This window comes from Bombyx mori, chromosome 1, assembly GCF_030269925.1.
Source record: "Bombyx mori chromosome 1, ASM3026992v2".
In the NCBI taxonomy this organism is placed as follows: Eukaryota; Metazoa; Arthropoda; class Insecta; order Lepidoptera; family Bombycidae; genus Bombyx; species Bombyx mori.
The window spans coordinates 8,114,160-8,141,198 of record NC_085107.1 but is presented as its reverse complement, the minus strand read 5'-3'; the positions used below and the strand labels follow the sequence as shown (position 1 = coordinate 8,141,198).

General features: G+C 34.6%; 1 protein-coding gene across 2 annotated transcripts in view; it reads right to left on the bottom strand.

The window, feature by feature from the left end:
• Positions 1-26,463, bottom strand: part of LOC101741260 (carboxyl-terminal PDZ ligand of neuronal nitric oxide synthase protein) — a 166,661-nt gene extending 140,198 nt beyond the window's left edge. Inside the window, exon 1 of one of the 2 annotated variants that reach the window (XM_012693629.4) lies at positions 26,158-26,463. The gene's annotated coding sequence lies outside the window, so the exon portion shown is untranslated. The remainder of the gene's footprint in view (positions 1-26,157) is intronic. The other variant, XM_062668593.1, reaches the window with a different exon arrangement.
• Positions 26,464-27,039: the final 576 nt, after the last annotated feature.

Below are 27,039 nucleotides of genomic sequence, written 5' to 3'. Positions count from 1 at the left end.
ACCTGCATTGAAGGTCAGACAAGAAAGCACAGTCCGATAACGAAGCAGCAAAACATAGCTTTTGTGTACTAGGTTGTAAAGCTCATTTTCGCTGTTTACGCCAATGTACATTTTCAATTATATAAAATTAACATTTAGATTGCATTGATTAGGTTAATTGTCCAAGTAAGCATTATTCGTGTATGTAAAATGTAAAACGTAAAAGGATTTATTTTTTTGTAACAGTGTATTTAATATATTAGTTTACATTCGAAACAGCATGTATTTATGTATGTTTATTTGTTTTATATTTAAATCAATTAATATTAGTGTGTTCCACTTGTAAACTAATAAAAGATACCAGAAATCAGGCATGATTATATATTATGTTCTCATTGCGTATCGCATCAGTATGAAGAATGACGAAATTCCCTCGACAAATAATTACAAGGAAAACAAAATAAAATAAAGTCGCTCCTAATAGGGAAATATCGTCGACGAAGAGATGGTGAAAATACTAGTTTTGAAAGACAAGTCAAAAATCAAAAATGTATTTGACATTTCCTTTCAATTTCCAATTTTCCAATTTTAGTTCATTTGATTTTAATATTTCTTATCACCGGCTACATACAAATATTTAGAATTATTTATTTATCATTTTCAATACCATTGCTTTGATAAAGCAATTTGTTTATGTATGAGTAATGATTGTCAGAATATTATGTGTAACAAAGAACTATTAAAAGGACAGGTTTTTCATTTTATTAAAGTAATATTGTTATTACTTTTACGACTACGCTGAAGGGAGACCAACTTAGATTATAGTCAAGATATTGAAAGGAAATTATTCTGCTTCGCACTTTGCAGCGGCATCCGATGAGCAGTGAAGGGAAGTCGTCTTGATTAGTGGTAGTCTAAGGAAAACGGAAACGACGCTTTTGTAGAGGAAATGAACTGATGGACCATCAAGTTTTCCTTCAAGAGCTTTGTGTGTGAGCGATAAGTTTCTTCGTGTCGACATTTTGTAGCGATTCACTAATAAGTTTTGTAGCGTTCATTGGAAAGTCTTCTAAAGAGATTGGAGTTTGAAAATCAGAATTATGGATGACTATTTATTTAAAAAAAAGAACACACATAATTTAAACCACCAAGATATATTAAGGTAATGGTACACCAATAGTCAAGGCATCGAGCTTATCTTTAAATTCTAATTTCTTCGTAAAGTCATATATTTTTCTTGAGCGATATAAGCAAATTAAGATAATTTACAAAGCAACTACAAGTAATCAAATAACTATAAATAATAAAGACAATTTTATATTACTTAAAGACGTGGTATTGCTAAATCTAATTTACTGGCACAACTCAGACACTCTTAGTAGCTTCTTTTATTGGCATCGACTTCCAGTAACGGCAAGGCCTCCTGAAATTCCATTACAGTTTATTTGTCGACGTTCTGAACTTAAGTGCTTAATTTCCTGTGCAACAGTGAAAATGTTTTGATGTTTTTATTCGTCGATGGTTCATCGTAATTTAACCGCGTACCGGGTGTAGGCCAATTAAATTAACTTAGACCAACCACTTGCCGATATATAAATCTACAGTGGTTTTTACGGATGCTCCGTTATAATTACTGAATCATGCATCCAATTTACTTGAAACTTGGTATCCATGTAGAAAATACATGTACTTAATGGATAGGCTAATATTTATATGATTGTTGGACTCCCTAATAATAATGACAATAAATAATAAAGTTAATTTTAAATGCCCAGCGAAACGGGCGATTACGACTAGTTTTATATATGTATATACATGAATAATCCAAACAAAAAATAATGTAATAGATCCCAAAGATAGAATAAAGCCTCGAACGCCAATAGTTATTTCACAAATACATTGATTCCGACTGCGAACCGAACCCGCGAACCCTGATTATGGTCAGGGTCACTGACCCGCGGGTCTTAGAAGTGAGTTTATAACAAAATGACGAATTGCAGCTATTAACTGAAACTGAGACGTTCTCATCGTAAATGCTGTTAAAAGCAACATGACCGCGAAGCCATACATGGTCAAAGATTGAGGGCACACGTATTCCATATATTTAACCCACGCATGCAGTCACGAGTTACTGACCCCGAAAACGCTGAGAGAGAAGTTAAACTTCACTAGAATAGAAAAACGCACCTCGTGTAAACTTCTCAGATTATTAATTAATTGATTTTGATTTACACAGTCGTCGTTTACGTGTGTCTGTAACAGAGACTATGTTTTTGTATCCCATTTACATTCACTGCGTACTGAGGTAATAATTAATACAAACTTATAGAAAATAAAGTGGTCAGATAGAAGGAGTGACGAAACGTGTCAAGCCAATACGCTCTCAGCAGGTGGTTCATACGAGGGTCCAGAACAGAAAAACGATTTTGTGGGAGTGAAAAATGTAGTGTTTTAGTTAAAAAAAGAAAACTGGTATTTGCCATAAAATTTATAAGTATGTAGGAAATTGTGACTTCATCGCGCCTTTCATATTTTATTGTTTTTTTTATTACCTAGGTGGGTGGACGAGCTCACAGCCCACCTGGTGTTAAGTGGTTACTGGAGACCATAGACATCTACAATATAAATGCGCCACCTACCTTGAGATATAAGTTCTAAGTCTCAGTATAGTTACAACGGCTGCCCCACCCTTCAAACCGAAACGCATTACTGCTTCACGGCAGAAATAGGCAGGGCGGTGGTACCTACCCGTGCGGACTCACAAGAGGTCCTACCACCAGTAAGTGAAATGTATTGAAAACTTACGACGTCTCATAACTTAAAAAATATGAAATAAAATATATTATTAGATGGAGTTGAAGAATAGCTATCAATTCATTTCAGATTTTGGGAAAATACTCAGAGCTGAATTAATTTCAGAAAATTTACTTTAATCTTATTAATAACACACATCAATATAATATGTCATAACAAATTAAAATCTCAGTTGTTCATATCAACAGTCAAACGAACAAGAACTTTAGAACCCTCGACGTCGGCAAGAAATATGCAGAAATATCACAGAAACTTCATCTTAGCTGCAACACCGCTGTAGTTTACTGACCTCAGTCCGTATGTGCGGAAGCGAACTCACTTCCTCACCGTTAAGGCATCAATGCTGTTATTACGTAACCGAGAGCGTGCTTAGCGCCGTCGACAGAGCGATAGGGCACGTGGGCCCCTTCCAAAGAATAGCCCACACAGAAGTGCCATTCGGAGATTTTCAAGTAATAATGCCTTTGAGCGTTGCCTTTGAATCGACATAGTGAAAGCCGTCCCTAAAGCTACCCTCAGACACAGCCCACTGAGTTTTCGCCGGATCTTCTCAGTGGGTCGCGTTTCAGATCCGGTGGTAGATTCTGCGAAGCACGGCTCTTGCTAGGGTTCGTCTTAGCAACGTCGTCAGGTTTGAGCCCCGTGAGATCACCTACTAGTTAAGGTTCTCAGCAAGGTAGAAAAAAAAAGTCCCTAAATTTAGCATTGTACACCGCCGATCAAACAACTAAATCCTTAGCATCGCTGATGGTTTTAATAACACAACGAATGTGCTTATCGCATGCTAGTCAGATAAAAATATTGATTTACATTGAATGAATCAATGAATCGCAGTTGTATAACTAGCTTTAAATGCGGTTAGATATTGTTCACGTTTATAACATCTACTCCTAAAAAAACTAAAGGTTTTGGGCAGTCACTTCTGTAATCATTTTTAAATATTCTCGTCTTTATTAGGGCTCAAACACAATGGGCTGTCATTGAACTTGTGCCGTAACCTTACACTAGTAACTTAATGTGTTTCTATTAAAATATTAATGATACGAAATGAATTCCAAAGAGTTTGTTTGTTTATTCTGGTTATTTAAAACATTTTACCGATTTTTAAATTTTATAATAAAATCTGAAATAAAAATGGCAAACAAATATTTATGTATGTTTCTTTAAAACCTTCCTTTTCGATCACGGGTAACGTTTACAGCTAAAAAATGGAGCACGTGCAACTTGGTGCAAGAAGTGAAACTTCTTTTGCAGTGTGTAGTGTCGTGGTTTTCTTAATTTTGCCTCCCTCCACGGTTGAGTAGTTCGCGAGACGCTTTGTCAATTTTCTCACTCTCACTCTTCCTAAATTGTATCTTTTCTCTCTAGCCGTAACGAATCTGTCGCCAATAAAATTTTACTCTCGACGCACCTAAAGAAGTATCAGTACAAAAACCTGGCATGCTCAACGTTTATTACTGAAAACACACCAAAACTCGTGGAGCATGTCATCTTTGAATTCCTTCTCACGTACACGCTATCAATTGAAACAGTATTCTAATATATAAAGCGATGGCATTAAATCGCCTACAGCAGTATCGTAAACCGACCGGTTCGGAGTTTAACGATATCGTTAAAAAGTTTTGTTGCTGTTTGTACCCGAAACTGTGACGTATGTGCGACTAGATAAATCGGTATCGACATCTTGGAAATTGATAAAAGTAGTTAACGAACGATAACAATCAATGTTATTGTTGGCGTAGCTTGTTTCTGAGCTTTTCGATACCACTGTCTAGACTATTTCTGCCTAGAAGCAACAAGGCTTTCCAGTTTGAATGACCTTAGCCGTCATTCCAATCGATCGAAATGAAGTGGTGGTATCGAAATAGTGGTTGGTATCCGTGGACTCTGATCAACGCAGGCTACGAGATTCGTCTTCTGTACGTGAATTGAAAACACTTCAATTTTTTTTTTTTTAATAATATAATATTTTATTCAAGCCTCTTAAAAACAAACACGTACAAGAATTCTTAACACTAGTATAATAGTATACATGGATTTTTTATGACGTATACAACTACAATATTCCCTGAATTTTATGCTAGGAAAACCTGTGATATAAAAGTCAGTGGTTCAGTGCTAAGTCACCAGATAAGTAAGTTAAACAGGAAGAGCGATCTGTAAGAACTAGAGGTTCCGCAGTAGTCGAAATTCGACTATAATTAATTGGAATTGTAAGTTTGTACACTATTATGATTATATTTTATATTTCTATAATCACAAATTTCGCCAAGACTACACTATAAAAAATATTAACAAAGACAAACAATATTTAATCTATTCTCAATTTGACAACAGACGCCAAGAACAAAAGTTTGACAATAAATAGTATGCATGCGTGTGTGCGACAAATACATGGTATGTAGTGTGTGTAATGTTTTCTTTATTGATTTAATGTATCTTTTATGCATTATTTTAAAAAAATATTAGCATTGTGCACTTCTTCTCTATATTCTCTATAAGTGTGGAAAATTTCATACTCCTCCGTCCGCGCAATTTTCGTAAAAAGGGATACAAAGTTTTTGCTTCACGTATTAATATATAGATATAGTACGTAACACTTGATATTTTAATGCTTGATATTGTCGAAATCTCACTTGTATTATATGAAGACTGTTATATGATTTCCTTTGCAGTAAGTACCATGAGCGTATAGCCTACCTGGTGATCAGTGGTTACTATTGTTCATGGACACAGCTAGCTCGCGGCCTGGCTAGACAAATCATAGAGCTCTGGAAACAACGTGAAGTGATGTATATTCTTTGTCAGAAGGTACTTTTAAAAAAATCTCTGAAATCCTGTTGTGCAGAAATGCAATGGTCTCAGGTAGTATGCATTAATTCTATTTCCATGGCGAGCTGTATCATAGTAAAAACGAGATGACGGAATCATCTCAAACAATTCCTTGGGGCACCAATTTCCGATGCATTTACTCGAAATACAATAGGTTTAATATTTACTTAAGTGGCTGAATTATATATATTTATGTTGACAAGCGTGCTTAATTGAGGCCGTCAGCGCAAAAGTGGCGTAATCCACTTTTTTTTTACATTCAAGCATATATGTATTGGAATATTGGAATTTATTTAAAATGTAATAAATTGTGATGCAAAACCGGCCTATCCATAGTTTCACCCATTGATAATAGATGCTTTGTAAACATTATTTTTACGCGTATTGTTTTTTTGCCTACTCAAATTGAAATTCATGAAAATTCAATCCTAATTGCCTCCATACTAACTATGGTAAGCTTAGACCACTTTTGCGCTGACGGCCTCAATTATTATATTTCAAAATGGGTCATATTGTGACGTTTATTCGTTTCCGTAACCGTACCACTCAAAAGCTATAAGTGATTTTGCTCATATTTTATTCAAAACTTAAAAAGCCAATTATATGATTAATTTAAATTCTAACAAAATATACACTGTATAAAGATTAGATATATAATTACGAGTGATATTTCCATATTGTTATTTGTTATCAAACTGAGTTCAAAAAAAGTATTTGATGTTATGTATTTTTTATCATTATCATTAAGTGTTTGTTTTGAAGTTAAGTATTTTTTACCATTACCATTATATTTTCTTCTTAGAATAACGACAAGCTTGCAAATAGATAAGAATCGTAAAAGGCGGCTTACTTTTGTTCTATATTGAAATTATACTTTATACTTAGTATTCAATCTATGTTTATAATAAAAACCATGTATTTGTCGTCCAATTTTATTTAAGTTATCCAGTTTTACTTACCGCACTAGAAAGAATGTAGCAATAAGCAATTGTAAGATTTTAACCAATACCTTAAGACAGAGTCCATAAGAACTTTTCGGTCGCAGTCTCCAGCAGACTGTGTATTTTAGATAATTTAAAACGAACTAAGTTATACGCTAGTAAAATAAATAGTAGTAATACTTGTATTTTTAGGCGACAAAAAGGAATAGAAGGAAAACATTCTTCTTTAAGTTTCAGTGATGTGGTTTTTGCGCTCCTACCTAACATTTTTGACATTTCTTTAATATTTCATACGTCTTACAGGTTTTGGAGTATAGATGAATAATATTTAATTGAAAATTAGAAAATAAGTACCATTAAAAAAGTGTTTCTTGAAAAAACAAGTAGACAATTAAAAAATGCTGTGTTTATATTTTTATTATTTTTTAATAGAAAATGGAGAAAAAGTTTTTTTGTCATATCTACAAATCTGTCATAGCCGGGTCTTATCCCTACTCTTTACCGCCAATCTCGGAATACCCTGTAACTCACTATAACTTTCTTTTAAAAATCGGTTTCCGTGTTACTTAAGCAAAGAAACCTAGAAATTCAGCAGGTGACTCAGTGTTTGTGAACTAAAAATGAATATTAACAAACATATTACTGTCACATGTATTATAGGTATGTCACAAGACGTATATAAATGTTTTCTCTCAGAGAAAATCGTTGTGCCACATACATTTTTAATGAAAGCTCTGTACATTTCGAGCATCTCTGAATTGAAAGTACCTCTGTAGCTTCTTCTTGTGTGTTCATTTGTTATTCTTAAGGGAAAGAGTGTGACTGCATATTTTTTTAAAACACAATCAAGTCATCAAAATAGAATTTTAATCAGACTATAATGTCATGAAACATAAATTTCAGTATTGCAACACAATAATCTTAACAATGGATGAGTCAGATTCTTTTCATAAATATTGAAATTAGTTTTAGAATAAATTTACATTTTTCTTGTCAATATTATTCTTTACGTTTTTGATATACATCAAATATTAGAAACATGTAAACTCAGAAATTCATTCAGAACACTTAATAAATGAACGTGATTACAATATTAAGGTTTGGCCTTGACAAAGATTTTCATTAGACAGTTATATTGTATGTAATGGTATTTAATAATAGCACTTTCAGCAAATATAACTATTTATCTATCTAAAAGCTCATAAACGTCCACTGTTGTACATAGGCCTCCTCCAAGCCTCACCAGAATGACTGGCCCTGCATTACCCGCATCCAGCGAATTCCTGTGACCTTCAATACTTCTTCGGTCTACATTTTAAAAAGCAAGGTACCCAAGCTATACCATAAAACATATATGACAAAAAATATTAATAGTTAAATACAAAAGTATGTTCTTACAAATTAGCATATTTTAGCCTGGTGTCTGAGATAAGTTTTTTTTTTTTACATATCAGCAACTATTAGGATTATTATATTATTATATTATATTAGGAGGCCACGGATGGGTACAAGGAGCGTGGGGCGTCCTCCAACCAGGTGGACTGACGACTTAGTGCGCACGCCGGAAAGTCGTTGGATGCGGAAGGCGGAGGCCCGCATTATGTGGAAGGCATTGGGGAAGGCCTATGTCCAGCAGTGGGCAGATAAAGGCTGATGATGATGATGATGATGATGATTACATATTGATTTCAGTTTAAATTAATTCAATATTACACAAAATATTACGTGTATCCTCTGCAAATGTGACTTGTAAGTAATGGAAGTAAATACGTTATCTTTGATGTGATCCGTCATACGAGCAGTGGTAATTGAATAGATATTCCAGTATATATTTTGTTTGGCCGTTCACAATGTACAGACTTTTGCAATCAATTGCCTATCCCATAACATAGCATAAAATATAAATTGCCGTTCTACGTTCTGAATCTATATAATTTTATAAAAAAGGCGAAGAAAAAGGCTGTATATCCAATTCATTTTGTTCAGTAACAAGGTGAATTGGATTTGTTCCCAAAGCCCAAATGCTATTAAACTACTCACATTCAGTAAACAAACAAAAAATTGAAATGGCTTTTTTTATAGCATTGATAGGTTAGTTGTGATCTAACAGACGTTACTAGAAGCAACAACACTTTCCAGTTTGAATGACCTTAGCCATCATTCCAATCGACCGAAATGAAGTGGTGGAATCGAAATAGTGGTATCCGTGGCCCACCCGGATAAGTACTGTTGTCTGAACTAAGTTCAATTCATCCCACTCGGAGACACGCCCCGGAGAGCTCTCCACTTCAGACACAAATTTTGACCGTCTCTTGCACCAAAATTTTCTGAAGTAAAGCCTGTCCTGTTGCCGTGACAAAACACAATTGAAACTAGGACCTGATTTTTTTCAAAATGTGTATCAGCATTTTTTTTTGTAACGCTTATGGGCTTCGTTAACCACGAAGTAGGCCGTGAGCTTCCTCACCTATCTATATAAAAAAAACTAAAAACTCTTAATTTACGTTGGTCGAAATAAAACGTTTATGAAAAAAACTAAGTACTATTAAAATGTAATCAAAAAAAGAATAATATGAAATATTGTAAATTTAAGAAAAAACCGTTGACATATTTTGCTATTGTTCTAATACTATACATAACTATATAAAATTGCAAGTATAATGAAATATCTAAGATTCCTGCACAGAGGATCTTACATGTCGATGGACTCAAAGGTGAAGGAGATCTCGAATTGATATTATTCCTTCCCCCTTCACCATCTGTCTATAGAATCACTATCTTGTCTTCCTACGTAATGCTAATTCCAATCTATACATACATAATTTGAATGCCAGTTATTGTGACCACACATTATACACTGCAAAACAATCGTGCATTTCAGTTTAAAAGGGAATTAAGATCGATTAATTGCGATTTTAATGTCAATGATAAAAAAAATATCTTACATACCAAACTTCCTCAATAACTCTACTAAAAAAAAAAAAAAATAACCGAGTATCCAGGCCGCGGAAGCTGTCATTTCTCGTGATCTAATCTCATGAAAAGGTACCAGGTTAAATTCTGAGGCCACACCAATACGTGCCAGCCAGCAAGTTTCCGCCACGAAGAAGGATGAGACAACCATTACAACAATTAAAACTTGGGTCTTAAGGCCTTGAGTTTGGTTTTCTCTCTCCTCTGCCAGCCAATTAGCATCGGATGAATTAAGATACCTCTTCTGTTCACTTATTAAAATAGTGAGACACAGACATTAATTCCTAACAGTTTAATGTTAAAAAATATATGTTCCTAGCACATTCGTTTTATTATTTCGTCGACCCAACAAAATCAGTGAAAATATAAAATAAAAAGCGAGCAATATTCCTTAGTCATGAAATGACACGTATTCTTATTCAGTGTAACGTTTTTGACATATCAGACCTACATCAACGTAGATTTCTATTAGATTTATTCGCGAAACCCTTTCCAGAAATCACATCGGCCAAAGAATATTTCAGTGTAATTTGCTTTGGCTCTAAAATAGATAATAAATTTTAATCCATCTTGTAATATTTCTGACAGTTATAATTTACCGATTTTTTCTGGTCCTGTACGCATATGGTATGACTTATGTGAAACGTAATAAATGATATAATATTAATTATGTTTTATTCTTTAGTTGCTGCCTTTGAGTGCGTTAACTTGAATTTACTAATGTGTATTGCAGTGAATCAACTTTTTCAGAAATACAATTTCAGATTCACTTAAAAAAAATTGCCCCGTTCCATAATCAAAAGTGAGTTATGTAAAACATTAAACAAAATTCATATTTTATATAATTAATTTCTAAACGAATCGGAAAGATCAAGTTACTTTTTTACCGATGAACCGAAAAACACCGTGTAATGGAGTTCATTCTGTGGCTTGATGAAACGAGGCAAAAAAATTAATGATCTGGTAACCCAATGTGGACGAGCGCAACGGTTCCAAATAATATGAATTAACATCCTGATTACATTCATATCATACAAAACGTTAACAAAAATATGTAAACCAACTTCAACCCAGTAAACTGAGAATATCTTCTTTTTTCTTACCTATGTTGATAGCCCTGAGAGGCTATTTCAGCTTTTCCTTGACGTATAGGTGAGCTCACGGGGCTCTAACAGGGAGTGTTGCGTACACTGGCCCTAGCAAGAGCAGTGCTTCGCAGAATCTACCACCGGATCGGAAACGCGACCCACTGAGAAGATCCGGCGAGAAACTCAGTGGGCTGTGTCTATGAGTTCATTCACTCCACGAGCCCTTCGTCGCAAGCGACGAATGCGATGAGGACGTTAACCGGTGCCTGTGGTATCTAAAAGCACCGTTAATGGATCAGGAGGATCCTTAATGACGTGTTTAGGGCTGAGAATATCATCAATGTAGTCGAACTCAAGTAAATATGCACAAGGGTCATTAAGGAGAACAACCCGAAAGCTACTGACCAGATTAGATGATGAAAAAATTGAAATGGTACTTACTACATGAGAAACACCAGATTTCAAATAAAAAAGATCCTAAAAATTGGTTCATCTATTAAAAAAAGTTCTGACCTAACACACACATAAAAAACAAGAGTCGAATTGAAAACTCCTTCTTTTTTAGGTCGGTAAAAAGAACTATACAACGTGAATAATATAACAAAGAAATTATATAGGCTTCCATTTCAAGCGTACGAGTTCCAATACCAATATTCAAATTAAGAATCGTTCGTATATTTTTGTCATTTTTTTTTTATATTCCAATTTACGTCGGCTCCTATTACATAAACAGCTTGTAAGTACGTAAATTGCCAGTATTGGCAATTGAAAATGAAACATTGCGTAAATTAACGAATTTGATTTTATAAAAATGTATTCTGAATTAATAGATTGCTCATTGGCTCTTAATTTTTTTGTCGTTGCAAACAAATGTTACTGTCTACATCTAGCACCAAGCAACAATAGTGTTTCAGTGTTGTGTGACAGCCAATATACTAAACAAGGGAGATTTAAACTCATCTGCCTACAAGGGCAATAAAAAAATAAAATACGGGAAAATAAATGATTTAATTCTTAAAATCTTTCACTTACATTACAGACCTAATGCGTATCATTAGGGCCTTTAAATGTAACACATTTGCACCCAACGATTCGACTTTATGCCGCAATTTCAATAAATGCTGACACCCATAGCAACGTTATGATTTCTATGGGCTCTCATAATCATTTAATACATATAAAAAAACGCCATTATTTCATCTGTGTATTATTATTGTTTTATATATTTTTAACTAAACTATAAAAATAAAAAGCTGGCTTTTAATAAATGTATATCCTTTTTTTTACAAATGGACCTAATTAGCAATTACATATGTACTTTACACCCGTAAATGACAGAACTTTTTATTCTTAGAGAACAATAGTAGACCACTAACTTAAACGTATTTACGTATTGTGTGCACAAAATTATATTATTATAGTACTATTGTTATTATTTACAAGGGCCATTAGCACCTGGTCGGCTTCAAGAATCTCGTTCCACTAATTTCCTTCTTAGGACGTGGAGAGAATACAAACAATAGCAATAATGGCGGGAACAACATTCCCTGTACCACTCTACTGATTTAAACGATAAATTAACATTGTGTGATTTTATATGTCCGCTTAGTATTGGACTACGTTTTATTTCATCAAAGTGCTGTTCAAATCAGTCATTTGGGGTGCCATATTCTATTTCACTCACTTTAAAAACTAAATTAAATAAATGAAAAACTTTAGAAGTGGCAAAGTAATACTGTATTTCTCACGGTAGTATTGAAGCAGCTGTAAAATGTCCTGTAAATCGTAAATTGTTGTCATCAAATTGTTCAGTAACTGACTTCACGAGGCAATCGGCGATTCAGAAACTCATAAGATGAAATGTTATGATCGATGAAGCGTGTCCACGTTAGGAATCACGTTGAGCCATCACGTGAAGCCATCAGGTCGGATACGGACTGTACTGTAATTTTACCCGTGTACTCAACGAAATTATAGAGGATGATAACAAGAAATCGGGTTCTAATAGTCATTTCGAGAATCACATTTCTAATGTCAAAGCGATTGCAATTTTTCATTTCCAACTAACAGTCACAAATCTATAAAGAACTGAAGTAATGCAGACTTAACAGTCATTCTTTGTTTTTCTACAATTTTGAAATTTAATGTGAATACATTATTTATATTCTTATATCCAAATAATTTATTTGTCCATATATGAATACATACATTTATGATTATGAACGATTAACACTAAAATAATATTGTATGTGTAAATTTCAATTACTTTGAAATTTGAACCAAAGCATCGAAACATTTTCATTTCTGGAAATCAAATTACACTGCGCATTAAATTAGTTTGTAAAAACGAGTACGGCTGCTTAATTTATCCTGTCAAACTCAATAATGCCTTGCCTGAATAAATTTATATTTTTTAAAAGAAATCTTCACACGGAACTATTAATTAATCTTTGAAATCGAACAACCCGTATTCTGATAATAAGAAAGAAGTACATTAGAAACACAAAAACAATACTAACAGTATCTATGTTTTCTAAACAAAATTTGAAATTAAATTAAGAAAATTGGAAATCAAAGAAAATGGCCAAGCACAGCAGTGGATGTCTGACAATGATTGAACTCGGGCATCTTCCACCAGTCACGATTCAAAGAAAGTTAAATTCTCACACGTAATACCATTACAAAGTTTGTTTTGAAAGCGATAAAATTATTATTTTCAGAACATTTCACATTAATTTTTGGCTCTTTTTTTTTAATTCTCGTCAATTGCTTCATGCCTCAACATGTGTAATGTTTTTTTTTATTGCCCTTGTAGGTAGACGAGCGTACGGCCCGCCTGATGGTGAGTGGTTACCGTCGCCCATGGACTTCAGCAATGCCAGGGGCAGAGCCAAGCCGCTGCCTACCGCTTAATACTCTCCACAAGCCTTGTTTGAAGAAGGACATGTCATAGCGCTCGGGAAACACCGTGGAGGGAAGCTCATTCCATAGCCGGATGATACGTGGCAAAAAATACCTCTGGAAACGCACTGTGGATGACCGCAGTGGCTCCAGGTATTGATACAAAACATGTGCAACAACAAATGTGTAACCTTTCAAAAGTATACATTAACTGAAATCCATTTTTTTATACAAAATACTGCCTTTGCATTCACAAGAGATCATAATAACATTTCATATTCATAACGGCATTAAAGTTAATTTTTGTATTTCTTTGAAAAAAAAGAATGGAGTCATCAAAATCATACGGTAGAATCTCCATATCATACTCGAAGCTGTCTTTATACAGTCCCGTTATGTAAGAGAAGGGTTTGCCAGAGGTTTTAAATCGAGAATCTTAACGCTACGGTGCAAGTAATGAACGTTTGACTACCAACTCAATATCTCGTTTATTAAGTTGATGTTCAATAAATTCACACTTTAGAAACCAAGGAAACGGTGTTTAAAACGCTTAAGCGTATAGCTTAATGTTGTTGTTCAATGCGTGTTTGAAACCGGTCCTCCTCAGGGTGAGGGCGGTCCGGAATCCTGGGAAAAGGCAGCGAACCTAATAAGATGTGTCGACTCGCTTCTGGTGACTAAGCGCGCTCTTCAATTTATTCGACTCGACTGAAATGCTGTTTTTCGATTACAAGAGATAATATGATGCGTGAATGTACACGGCTAATGTATGTTTTGCGATCAGCACGCGAGTGTTTGTGAAACAAAAAAAAAACGTGTGGCACTCGGGAACTGCCGCGGTAAAGCTATTAATTAGGTTTTGCGAAAACTCAAAAACTTTTTTGTTGATGTAATAATATTCGATGATCGAAAATTATAATAAGCAAACGAAATTTCCATAAACCAGAATACAAGATTCCTCTAATTAGATGCCCAATCAAATTCCCTACAAACGAGATTAGTGGATCTCATCAAACGAAATCAGAGACTGGTCCTAATCTTAGTTAATTTCCAAATGAAAGATTAGGTGACCGTAAGATTCGAGTGAATGGTGTTTAGTAATCGGTGCAGATATAATTTTGGGAGTGAGAAAAACGCTGACACAGCCGACGCGGCGACGGACGTCAATTATATTAATGGCGTTTTCTGTCTCTATCAAAGAAATTAATGGTATGTCTACGTAATCTGAAAATGAGGAGATGATATTTGCAAAGCTTCCTATTAATGTATAATAGTAGTGTCCTAAGTAGTGGGTTAAAAAATATTTTTAAAAGACGGAAATGATATTAATATTCAAATACTTATCTATTAGGAATGTTTGATAACTTTTTTTTATTTATTGCTTAGATGGATGGACGAGCTCACAGCCCTACTGGTGTTAAGTGGCTACTGGAGCCCATATACACCTATAACGTAAATGCGCCACCCACCTTGAGATATAAGTTCTAAGGTCTCAGTATAGTTACAACGGCAACCCCACCCTTCAAACCGAAACGCATTACTGCTTCACGGTAAAAAATAGCCAGGGTGGTGATACCTACCCGCGCGGATTCACAAGAGGTCCTACCACCAGTAATTACGTAAATTATAATTTTCTGGGTTTGATTTTTATTACACGATGTTATTCCTTCACCGTGGAAATCAATCATGAACAGTTCTTGAGTACGTATTTCATTAGAAAAATTGGTACCCGCCTGAGATTCGAACACCGGTGCATCGAGCACGAATGCACCGGACGTCTTATCCTTTAGGCCACGACGACTTGTAACTTATGAAACTCGATCACGTTTCGCTATGATTCTCGATGATTATTTGAAAAATATTTATTTCTTATATTCATGGTTCTCTAGTTGTTTTTTAAAAACGTTTATCAATGTAGTTGAACTCAAGTAAATAATATGCATAAGCAAAATTAAGGATAACAACTCAAAAACTACTGACCAGATCAGATGATGAAAAAAATGGAACGGTACTGACTACATGAGAAGCACCAGATTTCAAATAAAAGAATCCTAAAAATCGGTTCATCTACAAAAAAGTTCTGAGCTAACACACACATAAAAAATAAGAGTCTACAACAGTACTACAGCCTCAGTGCTAGCCTAAGTTTCATCAAGCTAACTCCATCCATTAGTTTTTGTGTGAAGAGTAACAAAGATCTGATTCTATCCTATATTTCACATTTTCACCTTTTTTATATACTAATGGTCGCCCAAGAGTCGAAATTTTGACCATAATTAATTTAAATTATAAGATTGAAATTTATTACGGGCCTATTATCACACTATATAATACTTCTACAATCACAGATTACGCCAAAGTTGCTGTATAGATAAATAATATATTATTAAAGACAAACAGTATTAATCTATTCTCAATTTGACCACAGACTTTAACAATAAACCAAAGAGTTTAGATGCGCGTGTGTGGCAAATACATGGTAGTGTGTGTAATATTTTTTTTATTTACTTAATGCATTCTTTATGCGAAATAAAAAAAATTTAGCAATCTGTACTCTTTCTCAATATTCTTTTTAGTGTGGGAGGGAAATAGCATAACTCCTCCGTCCTCGCAAATTTCGTAAAAAGGGGTACAAAGTTTTTGCTTCACGTATTAGTATGTATATAGATTAGAAGGCTATTATCCTGTTATTTTTGAAGCATACCTGATCTAGTGCGAGGCACCTGGTATCTAGTAATAGGACGACTTGTGATTCTACACGGGTAGGTACCACTACCTTACCTATTTCTGTCCGTAACCAATTTCGGTTTGAAGGATGAGGCAGCTGCTGTACTATAAAATTGAGACCTAGAACTCAACGTGGATACCGCCATTATGGAAATATCACCATTTATGTTGATGATCTCTATCGACACCTACAACTACTTAACACCAAATAGGCCATGAGCTCTTCTACCCATCAAATCAATAAAAATATCATTCTATGTGATAATGTTCAAATCCTCTGTAAAGTGCCAAAAAAATGAACATAACCCTACATAAAGCAAAGAGGGTAATTGTACCATCCAAATCTTTTAGTTTGCATTATTATTAGGAGTAGGGTCTTTTGCAAGTCTGTGCGGATATCATCACCTTGTCTATTTATACCGGTAAACAATCATGCATTGTGAATTGAAGGGTCGGAGAGTGGTTAGACAATACAATAACTGAGCTTTTAACATGATGTTTAAAGTGGTTAGCGACATTTAGGTTGCTATATTTCTGGATTTCAATGTGGGCCGTGATCTCATTTATCCACCTGCATACATTTCAACGTTAAAATAAATTCATGAACTAATAATAGTTTCAGTTTTCATTTAAGCATAAAACTTATTTGTGTGCTTTTGTTTTATATGAATCGACTATAATTAAAACTCGAGCGTACTCGAGTAGATTAACTACTTAAATATACCCCGTGCTTTTGCTAATTTATTAACAACTAGATTTTACTCGTTGCTCCGCTAACACGGACAAGGGTCGGACCACTTGACCTCCCTCGTCAAACTTTTTGGGGACGAAAACTAGACAGTGTTATGTCGGTGCAAAACTTACGCTGCTACAAGGCAATGGCGTTAATCTATATATATATAAATGAATTGCTGTTCGTTAGTCTCGCTAAAACTCGAGAACGGCTAGACCGATTTGTCTAATTTTAGTCTTGAATTATTTGTGGAAGTCCAGAGAAGATTTAAAAGGTAGATAAATATGAATATGCTCGGAAGTAAATAAAAATAATAATTTTGTTTTTCGTTTGATGTGTCCCCCGTCGGACGGATTCCTTTTGTTTGTTTTAAGTTTATTTTATACAAAAGTTTAGGTCTTTTATTTATCGATTGAGGCACTAAGAAGTCTGCCGGGTCAGCTAGTAATACTAAAATTTTTTTTAATGAAATTATTAAAATACTATTCAACTTTTCCTCATGCCCGTTTCTGCCGCAAGCATTACAGAGGCAGACATTATTCAGTTTTTAAGAATCATTGCTATTTTTGTCTATACATAAATATCAAGATATATATCAAATGATAAAATTTTATTATCTAGACTAATGAATACATTCACGGCCAATTTAGAATTTAGTGGTTACTAGAGCCCATGAATATCACAACGTGATACGCGTCACCCACCTCGAGAAATCAGGTCTAATTCTCAATAGTATATTATGTATTGTATTGCATAGCGACTGCCCCCACTCTTTAAACCCGAAACCACCACAGTTTCGCGGCAGAAATGGGTTCGCTGGTAATATCTCCCATGCGGACTCATAAGACCTTCCGCTAGCATAAATGGAAACCTTTGTGTCAAAATACGTTTAACTAATATTTTTGGAAACGTAATACAATTAAACATTAGTTGACGCACCAAAGTCTCGCATTCGTGGTCTCATGACAGAGCATACGACAGTTGTCTTCGCTTTATTCTAACTTTCACGATATATGAACTAAGCTAGCAAATCTTGGCTCGGCGTAGCAAAAGTACATGACAAATGTAATACAATATTATCTAGAACTACGGGTTTCTACTTTTTTATCCTCGCTCTGGGAAGTATATGAATTTTATTGTTTGTTTGATTATTTTTCTCTATATTTTTTAAAACATTACAAATTATTTCAAATACCACACACAAATAATAATTTAATATAAACATAATTTCCACATGGCGACTTTTATTGCTTTAATTGCATATTTGACTTGGTTTTTTGCAGTAAATCAGTAAATATTATCTGTGAGACCTTCAAGCCTAACTAATTATGCCGCAATATCTGGGATTTTTTTATTGCCTTTGTAGGCAGACGAGCGTACGACCCACCTGATGGTAAGTGGTTACCGTCGCCCATGGACTTCAGCAATGCCAGGAGCAGAGCCAAGTCGCTGCCTACCGCAAGGCATGGATGAAATGTCTTAGAAATCTCGTTTCAAAAGCCAAAATTCACTTTCAGTCATTCTACCCGTATAGTGAGACTTATAGGTATACAACAAATCCTCAATGCTTAATAAGTCATTATTAAATACTAAATGTAAACCAATATGTTTCGTTTCTAACTGATTACAAAATATGAATTTTGTTACTACGAATTAAAAATAAATGTTCATTTAAGTAAATGTTTCATATAATTTATTGTTCATCGAATTGTACATAAAATCAGGGTTATTTGATACAACATAAAAAGTTCTGAATGATTCTCAACGAGTTTTTACGCGCCAAAACCGTTAGTCCCGAAGAACTGTGAAATCGGAATGCTATTTAACTTGAAAACAACTATTCGATTCTTACAAATTATTTTTAGCTTAAAATAAATAAGGCAGTAACGTATTGAATTGCATTTATTCTATCAGATATTTAAAAAAAAAAGTTTACATCATTTTCCAGAACCATAATTGGAATTTTAATGGCTAAAAAATGGATTCGTAAATAACTTTTATTCATTAGGAAGTAAAATTGAATCCAAATCAACAGGATTTAAGATCATCTTTTTACTGCACGGGGTGTCTTAAAATAATAACATAACCTATCGAAAAGGTAAAGGGATGTTTTTTGTCAATGTTTTTACAACTATAATGAAATAGCAATCATGATGCAACATTCCGGGCTCTCAGGTAAAAAGAAGGAATAAGAAAACCGATTTAATTAACATAATATTTGGTTTTTATAAGTTACAGTTACTCGTATGATGCGTTATATATGATCATTAATACAAAACATCACAATTCGTGTATTTAATATGCAGGCAGTGAGTATAAATAAGTCAACTGTTTTTTAAGTCTCACTAGGCGATAAATAAACCGGAATAGATTTTACAATATACATCGTAAATTAGAATCAATTAAGAAGCTAAAGATATCCAATCAAGTACCTCTACTGTCTATGTAATATTGTGTGCGAAGCCAGCCTCTGGAGACTACTAGCAGATAGATTGACTAAAAAAACTGAGCGGCATGATTGTTCCAGTGTTCAAATTTCAGTGGCAATTTGTTTGAGCTTGTTCACTATTCTAATAAATAAGTAAATGGAGCAATTTGAGTTTTTGGCCAAAATTTGTCATTTGCTTAGGATATCTGCGTATTAAAACATGTCTTGCCATTTTAAAGTAGGTACTTTTGAGTTTTTTTGAGGTGTCAGATCTACAAAGTGTGAATTTTGCTTATGCACATCTTTGGTCATCAAATAAGTGTACCGTGAAAGTTTTACGGTCGCGGTTTTTAATAAATACAAAATGGGAATGTTTGCAATTTTAACGGTAATCTGCTAGCTCATATTGTGTTGGGACAATTCATTTATTATTTCAGTAATGCTTATTTGTCCGCCTCGAATAGATTTTATTTATTTATTATTATTAGGTTTGTGGACAAACTCATGGCCCACCTGGTGTTAAGCGGTTAACGGAGCCCATAGATATCTACAACGTGAATGCCGCCACCCACCTTGAGATATGAGTTCCAAGGTCTCAGTATAGTTACAACGGCTGTCCTACCCTACCAACTGAAATGCATTACTGCTTCACGGCAGAAATATGCAGGGCGTTGGTACCTACCCGTGCGGACTCACAAGAGGTCTTACTACCAGTAATTACGCAAATTATAATTTTGCGAGTTTGATTTTTATTACACGATGTTATTCCTTCACCGTGGAAGTCAATCGAGAACATTTGTCAAGTACGTATTTCATTTAGCGGTAGGCAGTGGCTTGGCTCTGCCCCTGGCATTGCTGAAGTCCATGGGCGACGGTAACCACTCACCATCAGGTGGGCCGTATGCTCGTAGCCGTAGGCTCTCAATTAAAAAAAAAAGGTACTTGCCAGCGGGATTTGAACACCGGTGCATATCTAGATATGAATGCATCAGACGTCTTATCCTTTAGGCCACGACGACTATCAGTGTTTTTAGCAGTATTTTATCAAAGTATTTAAAGAACAGTAGGTTCCGTTTTTTCCCGGGCAGAGGTCCGAACCCCGGAGCCAAGTAGGTAGGTGCTGTATCTTTTTTTAATGTAAAAAATTTCCTTGAACCTTCTTTGATATCAGATTAACTAAGTAGGGTAAAGGTGATCCTATTCTTATATCGCTCCCGTCATTGTAGCGAGATAAAATTTAATAAGTCCATTATTAAACTTTTCAACATAAAAACTTTAAAAAACTTATTTTTGTGCGATGCTTGATCTAACACATAAGGCAGCTGCATGGTTCTGCTCATTGCTGAAGTCCATGGGTGACGGTAACCACTCACCATGAGGTGGACCGTATGCTCGTCTGCCTAGAAGGGCAATAAAAAAAATACATAATAAAATCTGCGGTTTTGGGTCGGGTTTTCCTAAAACTAATATTAAGTTTTTATAATTTTTTTTCTAATTCTCAGTAGTGGAAGGTAATTTTGAAACATTTCATATTCTGATCGCTGTTAATGTATACAATGTGCGCAAATTTTTTGAAAGTAATTATTTTGCTATAAATTAAAAAAGCTATTTAAGACCCACGCGCAGGTCGGTAGGCATCTTGCCTATACCTTCTAGTAAAAATTATTTTCGCAAATCGCCTTGTATTTTCAAATTTAATTAGAAGCTGTACATTTTTTTTTTCTTAGTTCAGATCTGTCTCCTACCTCACTTAAAGAGTAATTAGGTAACGACCTTTTAATCTGAAATGCTTATTACATTTCAAATACAGGTTTTAATTATTATTTTGAAATATGTTTATCATAATTAAATTAAATCTAAATCTAAAGCTAAATCAGTATTTAACATATTTAAAAATAATTTCCGTAGTCCAAAAACGTTTATACTTTTGTTTTGTATTTCTGTTAATTATAAATATTATTTTACAAATTAATGTTGACAAACTACTACAGATTTATAGAAATCTATACAAATCAATAGCCCATTAAAGTGGATGTAGAGCTGGGAAATCCTTAAGGGATATGAACTTCAAAAATGCATAAATGAATATGCTATTTTAGGCTGGAGGAATGACATAACTGCATAGAATGTAAAGCTACCTTATAATAATAATATGAGGATATTTTAAAGAGCCTTCCCATAAATAAAGTGAAAGAAAATGGGCTGCGATGGTATTACCATATTATGAGGAGGGAACCGCCACTATCGCATTTCCCAAGACCGAATGATCCGTGACAGAGGGGTAGACCTGCCATATCGAGATTCAATTTTTTTTATTGCTTAGATGGTTGGACGAGTTCACAGCCCACCTGGTGTTAAGTGGTTACTGGAGCCCATAGACATCTACAACGTAAATGCGCCACCCACCTTGAGATATAAGTTCTGAGAAAATATATATTAGTTACAAAGTACATATTTACTTGGACTTAATTTAAAATAGCCACCACTACCATTAAATGATAATGTTTGGAAATGAGAACGACCTGAATCGATTTAATCTGCCCACTATTTTATGAACTGCACACTTAACGAGCTATTACTAACAACTTAGCCCTGAAGTGACTATAAAGGAAGCTTCCACATTTACGGACTAGTTAATTGCTAAACAAACCGTATAGCATATAAGTGCTTAGCTTAGTTCACAACAGAATGAACTCGACGCTCCAGTTGTGATAAGGGGCGACAGGACCACCACCACCCCTTACTGATATTTAAAGGACGTGCATTTAATTAGCTATGCAGGCTTTATCTATTTTTATCTAACAAGATTAACCTTTTATTTTTAAACTACTGCATAGATTTTATCCGGGCCTTCAGCGCGGCTTGAAAGCGGAATCATGAAATTCCGTAACAAAAAAAACCTTCCACCCCTCACTACGCCTACTATGTAGCTCACGTTCAACACATTCACACGTTGCGCTTGTTTTAGTCAATACCCGGCCACGGCGTGGTGCAGCTCTTTATAATATGTATTAAATATTTTAATTGAACTATTCGCACGACTTTCTTACATTGGAGGTGCATTGGAAAAAACAATAACAAAGGTATAAACAACAGCTGTACGATTCTTTAGCTAAAACGGCAGAACGATATCAAGGTATTGATTTTTATCTATATATGTATCTGTATATTATATATAATCTAATGAGACGCAAATATTTTGATATTGAGTTATTAATATAGCTTTCGGACTACGTACCCCACATAGTAGTGGCGTACCTTATTTTAAAACGATTAGATCGAAGTTTCGATTGCACTAAAAAAACATGTTTAAGTGATTTTAATTTTCATAAACATGTATTAGTTTTAGAACAGATATGGACGGAATTAACATTTCAGATATTAAATCCTTGTACCAGAACATTTTTCAGTCCACAAAAAAATTGGGAATGAACTCGATGCGAATGAAAATCATGGTTTACACCGTTTAGAATATTTTAAAGTAAACGCTATTGTTACTTACTGCATACTAACCCATAGTTACTAATCTATTCTTATTTAATGGTATTAATGTTGATTGTACTTTTTTGTGATTTTATTTTTATTTTATTTTAAGTCTGTTACAAAGCGATTTCAAACATTAAGTCTACTAGGTTTTATTGCATCACGGGACATAAAATTTTTGACAGAATGACAATCGATCACAAGAACTCTGCCTGTCTAATGTGAGTGACCAAGAAATATTCAATTTCATCCAACTCACTTTTGAAGACGGTAAAAATATCCTATTTGTACATATTAAAAAAAACTACATATTAACCTTAAATAAAGATTCGTGTCTTAAAATTCGGTCATCTCTCGTCTACTTCTTTATTTAATTGATTATTATCTATAGGTATATATAACTAGAATTCACCCAATGACCGTAATTCGATCATTACTACTAACCATATCACCTCAAGAATTACAATCATCTTGTGTAATTCGGAATTAAAAAATATATATATATTAATAACAACGAAGTGTGTCGATAGATCGGTTTATTCTTCTTCTACTACTTTCAGCTCATAGACATCCACTTCTGAACATAGGACTCCCCCAAATCTCGCCAAAACGGTCCTGCGTTACCTGGATCCAGCGGATTTCCGCAACTTTCAACAATTCGTTGGTCCACCTAGAGAGAGAACTCGAGAACTTTTCGGCCCCAACGACCATTTGTTCTACGAGCAATATGTACTACCTACGGCCTCTTTAACATTGCAATCCTTTGCACAATGTCAGTTATTATGGCTATCCTGAAAATCTCCTCATTCCTAATTTGATCTCGCAGGAAAACTCCGAGCATAACCCTCTTCATTGCCCTTTGGGTGATCTGGAGTCTTCTGATAAAGCCCGTTGTGAGCAACCACGTCCTAGTGCCATAGTGTCATTAGTGGCAACATACATAGGTCAAAGGCTTTCGTCTTGAGACACAGTGGTATTTGTGATGAGAACATTCTAAGTAGGTTTCCGAACGCTACCCATGCGAGTACGATTTGACGATTGACCTCTTTTTCGGAGTAGGACCTGCCAAGCTGGAGAGCTTAATCCAGGTATAATACTTGTCAACAGCTGCGAACGTACAGCTTCCGATCTTTACTTTCCGACTGGTTTACAAACAATTTAGTAGCAATATTTATGTACATATGTTATATTATATAAATATGCAGCTGGTAAAATATGCATAGAGCATAAATAGCCCACTCAAGGAAAGTCTTCTTATTTTATTATATAGAGCTAGAATTTTCATTACAGCGGTCAAACTACAAGTTCACAAACAGTTTCTGGGGATATTCACTGAAAGCAGTTGACATAGTCAAACTACTGCTTAGAAGATTATGTCTGCTGACGAGGAAGTAAGATTTTGCGTCCCTTTACATTTGTAGTCTCTTCCGAAACTCCTTGAACAATGACCGAACAAGCGGCTTATGAACACTAATTAAGCTTTATTCGGCAAAAGTGCATTAAAAACGGATTAAGCTACTCTGGTTTTTTAAGAATGTAAATTGTAATGGAGTGTCCTGCCCTTCCAACTGCAACGCATCACTACTTCGGGGCAATTATACACATGATACCTACTCGTGGTGGTTTTCAAAGACACCCTATCAGCAGTAAACTCCTGTTGTATCATACGCGGGTACTTTATTCAAAGAACGATTTTACCTTTCATCATTTTTAGTCACACAACTGCCTCATTTTTAACAGCGCAGACGAAGATCCGGAAATAAAATTTTATTTCATATTTCTAACAGCTTCTTATTACGATTTGTTATTTTTGAACATACTTAAATTCGGTTTTCGGTTACAACTTTTTTTTATGTTTTGTATAGAATTATTGAAAAAAGTTTTGAAGGCACGATTCCGTTAATGGAATTTAAATTGAAAAGCCTAATTTATTTTAACTAGGCTCATCGTATTATATAATTATATTCTCAAACTAAAAGCGAATAAGATATTTAATATATGTTCAAATTAAGAATGTAAAACATAACTATGAATCAGTAAATATTATTTTATACACAGAAAATAGTCTAATATTTTAGACGAAAATGTTTTCGTCCTGTTCCTTCTCTTAAGTTCAAAGTAAGTTGAGACGTTGAAGTCTTTTGAGTAAAACACTGGCAATAACATTTGAGACTGATAAATTGCGTTGAAATTAACTTACTTCTTTTCATAGTAATATTTTTTGTTTTGTACGCTTTTCCTTCGTTACTACAAGAGGTCTGTTAAAATGATTTCGAATTATAATTTAACAAATTATAATCCGTCGCTCATATCATGAACACATTGTGACAAAGAAATTATTATTTTAGAATGTTTACCTAATGGACACAGCGGCTCAATGATCTTATAATTCCTTAAATACCAATTAGCTTTGTACCCCAATTTGTCAATTAAATTAGAAGTAGCGAATTTGATCCTTCAACTCCGTACGACTGAACTGATTGATATATTGATTACGGTGAATGTGTGCCTTATTAATTGGACTTGAGTTATGTTAAATTTTGCATAGAGCTGCTCTGTTTTTATTATCTAGGTATAAGTATGTTATATAGGTTCCATGTTATTGTATAAAATAAATCTTACAATTTATCAAGAGAAAGAAACTCTACAAAATATTTCATCTTATACAGCAAAATTTATGGGTGAGCCATAATTTGAAACAGTCATAATTACTCATATACTTTAAGACCAATTAATTGTTTTATGATGAATATCTTGAAAAAAAGTATTTTTAGGACAAAGATAAAATTAATTTGTCCTCCACTTTTCTTCGATTAATGTCACCGCCAATGAAATTGGTAAAAATCATTATGAAAACGAAAGACTTAAATTTAGAATGACTTATAGAACGAACAATTTGAAGTCAAGTTCAAGGATCTAATTACACTATTCAAACGGAACGTTACTGAGAAGCACAACAGCGTGCAATCGCTCTGTGCAACGAATCATCAAACACTTGACGGTTCGCAGAAATTAAGCAATGTAAACAAGCGTAGTGTCTTATTGGCGTCGGTACACCAATAAAGTTTTTTAATACACGTAATGTAAACGTAAATACAACAGTTTAAAAAGTTACGGCTAATTAGATGCTAATCAGACAACGGGAGTGCAACGGAAACCCAACGCAACGCACTGACACGAGAACAGTACAAAGAGTTCGTATCATCTCATACATTACAATTTTAAATAAACGTTTCCAGTAAAGTTCGTTTTACTTACCGGTTTAGTGAGAACTTTGTCCAGCCATGACTTTAGAGCTTACACATGCACACCGCACACGGCCGCCGACTTACAAACAAACTTTTTAAACTTTGTAATTATTAAAAATTAAACTATGTTTGAGTTTACCTACGAAAATAAATAGAGTGATTTTCGTGCTGTATGTTTTATCAAAAGTTGGTCTATTGCGAAACAGGTTTGGACGAAAGTGAGTTTGAAGTTTGTTTGAAACGGCGAAGCGGAGCTCGCTCGCGCTGGTACGCGGACGTTCGTTCGAAGGTGGCACGCGGTATGACCCGATCGTCGAGGCAGCGAGCACAGGCGAAGCCTGGAGGCGGGAGCGGAGCGGCAACGTCGCGTCACTACCCCGCGCGGGGGTAATATGCCTCCTAGCATGATGGCGTCATTGTTTCATCATTTGTTATCTCACAACTCCCGAAGGAAAAGGAATTTTCTGAAACGGCTGGGCTCAATGGTTACCAGTATGAAATTGGATAGCCAAGACTGTATTTACGATTGAACCTTAACAAAGATGTCAAAGTTTGCTTTTAAGTAAAGAGTGCTCTGCGGTAGCTAATTAATTTTTTCCTGGAATAATTTTACTGAATTCGTATAATTTTTATATTTTTTTCCCTCTACAGCACTAATATTAAAGTTTATTAAAGCTTTGAAACTATATGTAAAGGAAACAAGGTTATATATGAGTCGACTATTATCAAAGGCGGCAATCTGACTTTTGGACAATGATTGGTAAATCAGAAAAACGAATTATTGACTTTGTATTCCATTGGCAGTCACAAAACTCTTCGGAACGACACCTTAGATAAATAACAGGTTAACTATTAACCTTTATTTAATGCAGGTTTTGAACCGTATTCTTTG